The 7,642-nt window shown below is 35.2% G+C and overlaps 1 pseudogene across 1 annotated transcript in view; it reads right to left on the bottom strand.

The window, feature by feature from the left end:
• Positions 1–3,465: 3,465 nt before the first annotated feature.
• The window catches only part of LOC308351990 (large ribosomal subunit protein uL4-like), a 536,185-nt pseudogene continuing 532,008 nt past the window's right edge, over positions 3,466–7,642 (bottom strand). The window contains exon 2 of the transcript in view: positions 3,466–4,734. The product of the transcript in view is annotated as a large ribosomal subunit protein uL4-like (transcript). The remainder of the gene's footprint in view (positions 4,735–7,642) is intronic.

Below are 7,642 nucleotides of genomic sequence, written 5' to 3'. Positions count from 1 at the left end.
TAAAAATATATCCTTTCATCTCAACTTCAGAATCTTGGGGATGTTGCCCTTATAAGTGAAGACAGCCAGTCAGAGTGATTTGAAACAGGGAACCATGAGAAGTGACTTTCTCTACAGTCAATATATCCCAGAGTATGTCATTATCTTGGGATACTATCTGTTGCTCTTGTTTTTCTGGAAGAAAGTGTGTAATCAAAATGAGTCTTTAATGATCCTACGCTCTTTTCCAGAGCAGTAAAAAACCCTTCCCCAGTCCTTCAGTTTCTCGGGCCCAGCAGTGCCACAACTTTGCCTATTTAAAACTGTGTGTTCAGAAAAGGTTTTGCTACTGGTAACAATCCTCAAAAGTAAACCTAAGTCACTTTGTTACTGCAGGGTTTTGTTTCGGGCCTGAAATGGAAGCCTTCAGTACCTGTTCGAAGGATTTTAAAGGTAAACAGCAAGAAAGGGAAAGCTTTCTTCTGCAGTGCCACTAAATTGCCACAAGGCAAAATTCCTCTGGGACAGATTCCCCCCTGAAAGGTGCCAAACATTCCAGAAATGAACCATGAGGCCTCTAGCACTCCCCACCTATACCCCTCAGCCCTCCCATTGGTCCTGTAAACAAGCCCTTGCACTTGTTCCGTCCATTTTTATAGCTTGGCCCTCCTCAAGAATGCAGACTGAGCCTCCTTAGGAAGTCATAGATTTTCAGTTCTATTAATATTCTTTTTATTCCACAAGTTCTATTTTTATTCAGTCACTTATTTATTACACATCAATTTAATAGCCATTTACTGATTGCTTGTCCCCGCTTCAGGACACAGACCTGGGCCCCCAGCTCTGAACAGAACACACAGGCTCTGCTTAACTTCATGTTAGTTGGTTTTACTTTTAATAACTTACTGAATTGCTTTATTTTTTTCTTAATAATGGAAAGATTTGAAATTATGAATTTGCTTCTGATTACAGCTTTGATGAAATGCCAGTAATGTTTTTACTTAATGTCTTTTTTGCCATTGTTTTTTCTAATCACCAATTTGAGCATCTCTTTGACTTAAGAGTTTGCAAACGGCTAGTTTATATTAATGATTTCATAATCTCAACAAACAAGAAGTTGGAGATATTTTGCTTCCTTATTATTAATTTCTGGTTTATTTTCCATTAGAGCCAAAAATGTACCTATTGTATTCTGCATTCTAGAATTTTTCTGGTTTCTTTGTGAACTAATAGGTTATCAATTTTTTGTAAATACTTTATTGTGGGTTGACAGAAAATTATATTCTATTAGTAATGGACTTTGAAATATGCCAATGAAATAAATTATTTTGTTCAAACGCTATTATTATTTTATATACCATATTATTATACTGTAATATTATATAGCATAATCATATACATTATAAATATGTTATAAATCATACTATTAAAATTTCTTATTAATTGGTTTATTTAGATGTTCTTTTCTTTATGTTTGATTAGTTAAAAGCTGAGATGTTCAAAATCTCATATTTTTAGTGTTTGCTTATATATATTGAAGTTATTTTATTCAGTACATTAAAATCAATAACTATTACATCTTCTTGATCTCCTTTAATGGTTTTTGCCATGAATTTTATTTTCTTTGATGTTAATGTTGCTGTCTGCTTTAATCTTCTTGTGTCCATCTTATGTATGTTATTCCTAGTTTTTACTCTGAAATTTTCCTTCTTCATATATCTCTCATATAGTATTTACCTTAACTTTTTAGAATTTGTTTTGCACTTCTATTTGATATATGTTTATTAACCACACCTAAACATCTTCATTTTCTTATTAGAAAGGTTAACCCACTTAAATGTATTATCATAATATGTATGTAATACATAATAATATAATAGTAATATATAATAATATGTAATATGTATATATGTATGTAATATGTATATAATATATATAGAATATATATAATAGGTCTTACTCTATTCCTTTTTTTAATAAAATATGTTTTATGCCCTCTACGTGCTAGATTTATTCTTTTATACCTGCTCTTTTTCCCATTTTTTTGCTATATTGATCATACTTTTTGTTTTATTTCTATTTTCAGTTAGTAGATTACTTACGTTTTTATAAAGCTATATATCTCTGGCTTTCTACTGATGTCCACTTTGCTCTAGAACCATTTATTAAAAGGCTAGTTTCCCTCCATTAGATTGCTTTTTACCTTTGTCAAAAATCAAGCAGGCATATTTGTGTGGGTCTACTTTCAATTCTCTATTCTGCTCATTGATCCATGTGTCTAAGCTTCTAGCAATAATATACAGATTTGATACTACAGAAGCTGGGTAGACTGATTCCTCCTAATTTATTATTTTTCAAGTTGTCTAGCTATTCTAATTCCTTTGACTTAACCATTTAAAAAGTACAATAACCTTGTGCATATAAACAAGAAATTATATACAGCATTATGAAAGGAATTGATTAAACCTCTATATCAATCTGTGGAGAATTCACATTTTTACTATGTTGATTCTTCCAATCCATGAACATGGTATGTCTCTTCAGTTATTTAAATAATGTGTGTGCGTGTGTGTGTGTGTGTGTGTTTAATCAGCATTCTGTGGTTTTCAGTATTCAAGTCTTGTTCACATTTTGGTAGATTTGATAATCTTACACCTAAATATTTCTTTCTGGGTTTTAAAAATAAATTTAAATTTTTAAAAAGATTTATTTATTTATTTTAGAAGGGGGAAACAGAGGGAGAGGGAAAGAGTCTCAAGCAGACTCCATGCTGAGTGCAGAGCCAGACTTGGGGCTCCATTTCATGACCCTGAGATCACAACTTGAGTCAAAACCAAGAGTCAGATGTTAACCAACTATACCACTCAGGTACCCCATAAATGGTATTTTGTTTTTAAGTTTGATTTCCATATGACCTTTGCTAGTATATAGAAATACAATTGATTTTTCTATGCCTACCTTGCATCTCACGACTCTACTGAACTCACTTATTAGTTCTAGGAGTTTTTATGTAGATTCTGTGGGATTTCTTTGTGGACAATTATGTCATCTGAAAACAAGAATAGTTTCGGGGTTTTGTTTTGTTTTTATTTAATTTTATTTTTTCAGTGTTCCAAGATTCATTGTTTATGCACCATACCCAGTGCTCCATGCAATATATGCCCTCCTTAAAGGAATAGTTTTATTCTTACATTCTAATTCATATGCTTTTTAGTTCCCTTTCTTTCTTATTGATTTAGCTAGAATTTCTAGCACTATGTTGAATAAAATTGGTTAGAGTAGATATTGCTTTACCTTCTTCCCAATCTTAGGGAAATGCATTCAGTCTTTCACAATTAAGTAAAATATTTGTTGTAGGATTTTTGTAGATCATCTTTATGAAATTTAGGAAGTTATATTCTTTTTTTTTTTTTTTGCTTTGATCATGTCTTTTTTCAAAATTAGCTATCCAAAATTATTTGACTTTTATGAATAAATGTCAAGTTTTTAGGCAGCAGGCTTCTCTGCAGTGGGTTTCTTTTCTGCAGGCTTCTTGTCAGCTGCTGGTTTCTTGGTAGCTGCAGCCTTTTTCCCCACTACAGCTTTCTTCTGCTTCTTCACACCAGCAGCCTTCTTTCCTTTCTTCCCTGGAAGAGAAGTCTTCTTGCCTGGAACCCCCTTCTCATCTGATTTGGCTTCCAAAGCTGCTACCGCTTTATCCATCCAGAGTTTGTGATTCTTGGCCTGGTGAAGAATGGTATTCCGGCACATGGTCTTCACCTATGGGTTTGGCTTCAACATGATTCTCAGGTTCTTCCATGGATTCTTCTTCAGGACCCAATGATGAATCTTCTTGCATGGTGCTCAGAGGTATCTTTGGATTTCTGGACTTCTCAAGATTCTGCTAAGGTCTGAATTAAGCATCTTATGCATGGGAAGGTTGTAGTTACTCTTGAGGGAGGCAGCCTTACGCCAAGTGCCATACAGATCATCTAACTTGTGGAAAGCACTTTCAGTCCAAATGCAGAAACATCCCACATGCCCACCAGGAGCAAGTTTCAAAATGTTCAGTTTGCTTACATTAAGCAAAGTAATTCCAAGTTGTTTCTAAAGGCCTTGATGATACCATTGTCTTCATTGTAGATGATGCAGGGTCCCCTGCACTGGATACAATGATGGTTTCTCATTTTGCCCTTGCCAGCTCTCATTTGCTGAGAGGCATAGACCTTTTTGGTATCATCCCAGGCTTTTAAGTTTCTTAAGTAGCAAAACAGCCTCCTTGGTCTTCTTGTAGCCTTCAACTTTATCTTCAATCACCAAAGGAAATTCAGGAACTTCCTCAATACGATGACCTTTAGACATAACTAGCACTGGGAAGGCCAAGGCAGCCAGGGCAGAGCAGATGGCATATCACTTCTGTATTGTGCTCACTCTCCGATGCCAATGGTGCCAGGTTTTGGTGGGTGCAAACATGTGCCCCCACGACGCATATTTCCTGGCCAGAATGGTGAGTCCCACCACCTCGAACTCTGGGAATAGAGCTACAGCTCTGCCAGTACCCCAAGACTCAGCACTGGTTTGATGACCTGCTAATTCACTGACAGCATATGCTTGTCTGTTGTTTTTGTGCAAGTTGGTGTGAACAAAGTTCACTATATCAGGTCGAATGGGAACCTTGAACACAGCAGACAAAGTAACATTTTTGCCAGATGATTCTCCCTTGTTGGAGTACATAGATATCAATGGGCCAGCACACGCCATTGTGGGGAGAGGAGAGGGCCAGGAAATTGTATTCTATTCCTATTTATTCTAAAAGTCTTTGTGGTAAATATGTATTGAATTATGTGAAATGCTTTTTGGCATAACGGATACTGAATTATGACAAATGATTTTTCAGCATTGCTTGTTGTTGTAAGCATATATTTTTCTCTACCCTGTAAATATGGTGGATTGCATTGGTTGATTATCAAATAGTCTTGCATTGTTGGAATAAACCCCACTTATTCATGATGCATAATTCTTTTTATATTTAGCTGAATTCTATTTGCTAATATTTTGTTATGGATTTGCATCTAAATTCATGAAGGATATTAGTCTGTAGTTTTTTTCTTGTAATGTCTTTGACTAATTTTTTTTTTTGTATCAGAGTAATACTAGTGTCATAAAACAAATTGGGATATACTTCCTCCTAGTCTCATTTCTAGAAGAGATTATATACAACTGATATGAATTCCTCCTTAAATGTTTGGTATAATCCTCCAGGAAAACTAGCTAAGCCTGGAGATTTCTGTTTGGGGAGTTTTAAAATAATGAATTCAATTTCTTTAATAGTGACAGAGCTATTCATATTATCTGTTCTATATTAGATGAATTATGGTAATTAATTTTTTTGAGGAATTGGTCCATTCATCTAAATTATCAAATTTATGTTTATAAAGTTGTTCACTGTGATCTCCGCTGACATCATGGAAAATGTGAGTTGCCTTCTTACCACTGGGCAGTGATTAAAGTCTTGACCCCCTTCTAGATGTCTTCTGACCCCAATCCAGGAGGAGGGACCGAAGCACCTCATTACTACTGGGTGGGGTTGGAAGTCCAAGATTTCAACATGGTATCCACTGATGCAGCAGAGTGCATGAAGCCTCCTTATTGCCCCACGGGTATGGAAGTTTTGGCTCCCTACTCAGCCTTCTCTGATACCACCCTGACCAAATTGTCACATTCTGTCAGGGGTAGAAGTCTAGGTTCCCCACTTTAACTTTTGTTGGCATGGGTGAGGGTAAGGTCATAAAATTTCTGAGGTGTTTGACTATAGCAGAGTGGTTATTGTCTAAAAGTTTACAGTCTTTCTAGGCTGCCCCTTTCCCAGTCCTTTGGCTAGAAGGCAGAGGCTTTGGTGAGATTTTTAAATCTGTACTCAGTGGTTTTTCTGGGCTGCTGGCTTCTTTAGTTCTAAATCTGGGAAGTATGAGGCCAAGAGAAAATCCAGGGAATTTAGCATCGTGTCATTCCTTGGGTCCCAAGAACCCCAGTTAATCTAACTTCTTCTCTCCACCTTTCAAACTCTTCTCATGTTTGTTTTATATGTAATGTGTAGTGATTTTGTTTGTACTTAGAGGCAAGAATAAAGAAAAGCATGTTTACTTCATCCTCTCAAGAGAAGTCTTGAGTTTCTTTAAAAACAAGATTTTAAAAATCTGGGCTAGGGGCACCTGGGTGGCTCAGTGGGTAAGCCTCTGCCTTTGGCTCAGGTCATGATCTCAGGGTCCTGGGATCAAGCCCTGCATTGGGCTCTCTGCTCAGCAGGGAGACTGCTTCCCCCCTCTCTCTCTGCCTGCCTCTGCCTGCTTCTCTGCCTACTTGCGATCTCTCACTCTCTGTCAAATAAATAAATAAAATCTTTAAAAAAAATCTTGGCTAGTTTAAGTGTATCTGAGTAATATTTTTTTCATCAGGAGTAATATGTGGAGCATATTTTCTAAATCTCATAATTGGTACATTAATATATATTAAATAAATAGTCTCTCTTTATACATGATACCATGACTAAAAAGGAAATTTCTGGTTAGATCTCAAATTATTTTTACTTACTTCAAAATTCTATAGATACTGCTCCACTGACATCTAATGTTCATGTTTATGCTGGATGAATACCAGCCAGTTCTCACTACTTTTTCTTCCTGTGCAGAAAATTCTTTATTTACTATGAAAATTCAAAAATTTCACCAGAATATATTTAGGTATTTTTTTTCTTTTGCCCAGTTTTTATGTGCTGCCACAGGATATTCTTCATCTCAAGAAAGTTTCACACCATTATTTCCTGATGCTTGCTCTGCTCACTCATTTTTCTCTTCTCCTGGAAGACCAATTTTCTGTAGGATGAACTTCTGTTCGTTACCTTTTGCACCTGTCCTCTTCTTTCTTGTTAATTTCTTCTTTCTCTTATCTTCTGAATTCTGGGAAATTGTTGAAAGAAGTCTTTCAAGTTACTGTTACTTCTCTTAAGAAATGATTCTTACCTGTCCTAGTTATCTGTACTCTAACATATACTTTAATTTCCTCATTACATTTTAAATTTCTTTCCAATTTAAACTTTCTTGTCAGTTCCCTTTATACTTACAACACTGTAGAAACCCCTTTTCCACTTTTTTTATGTCCTCTTTTTTCTCTCATTTTAGAGATTCTCTGTCTTCTGGAAGTTAATTGGGTACATAATTAGGATGTGATTTTGTTCCCTCATGTAAATCTGCTCTAGTTGAATAAGTAATATGTGAACAGAAAAAACAACCAAACATGACAAAAATATATGTAATTAAAAGTAAATCTCTCATCCTGAATACTCACCCCTTTCCTAAAATAAAAAATTGTCAATTATTTCTCATTTCCTTCCAGAAATGTTTTATGTATACATGAACATGTAAATGTATACTTATGTTTTCTGGTGTTAATACAAATGGGATCATTTTATGTAAGACTTGCTTTATTCACTTAATATATCTTGAAGATCATTTCATGTTAGCATATAATGTTCTGTTTCATTCCACTAACATAGAATAACACCGTTCTCAAAGTAGTACACAAATAGCATTTGTAGAAACATCTTTTTAACATGTTTATAAACACTCCATATGCATCATAGAATGGCTATCACATCTATTCATTGAAGTAACACTGTTCTCAAAGT

Source organism: Martes martes (genome assembly GCF_963455335.1).
Source record: "Martes martes genome assembly, chromosome: 11".
NCBI lineage: Eukaryota > Metazoa > Chordata > Mammalia > Carnivora > Mustelidae > Martes > Martes martes.
This window is presented reverse-complemented; position numbering and strand designations above follow the sequence as displayed.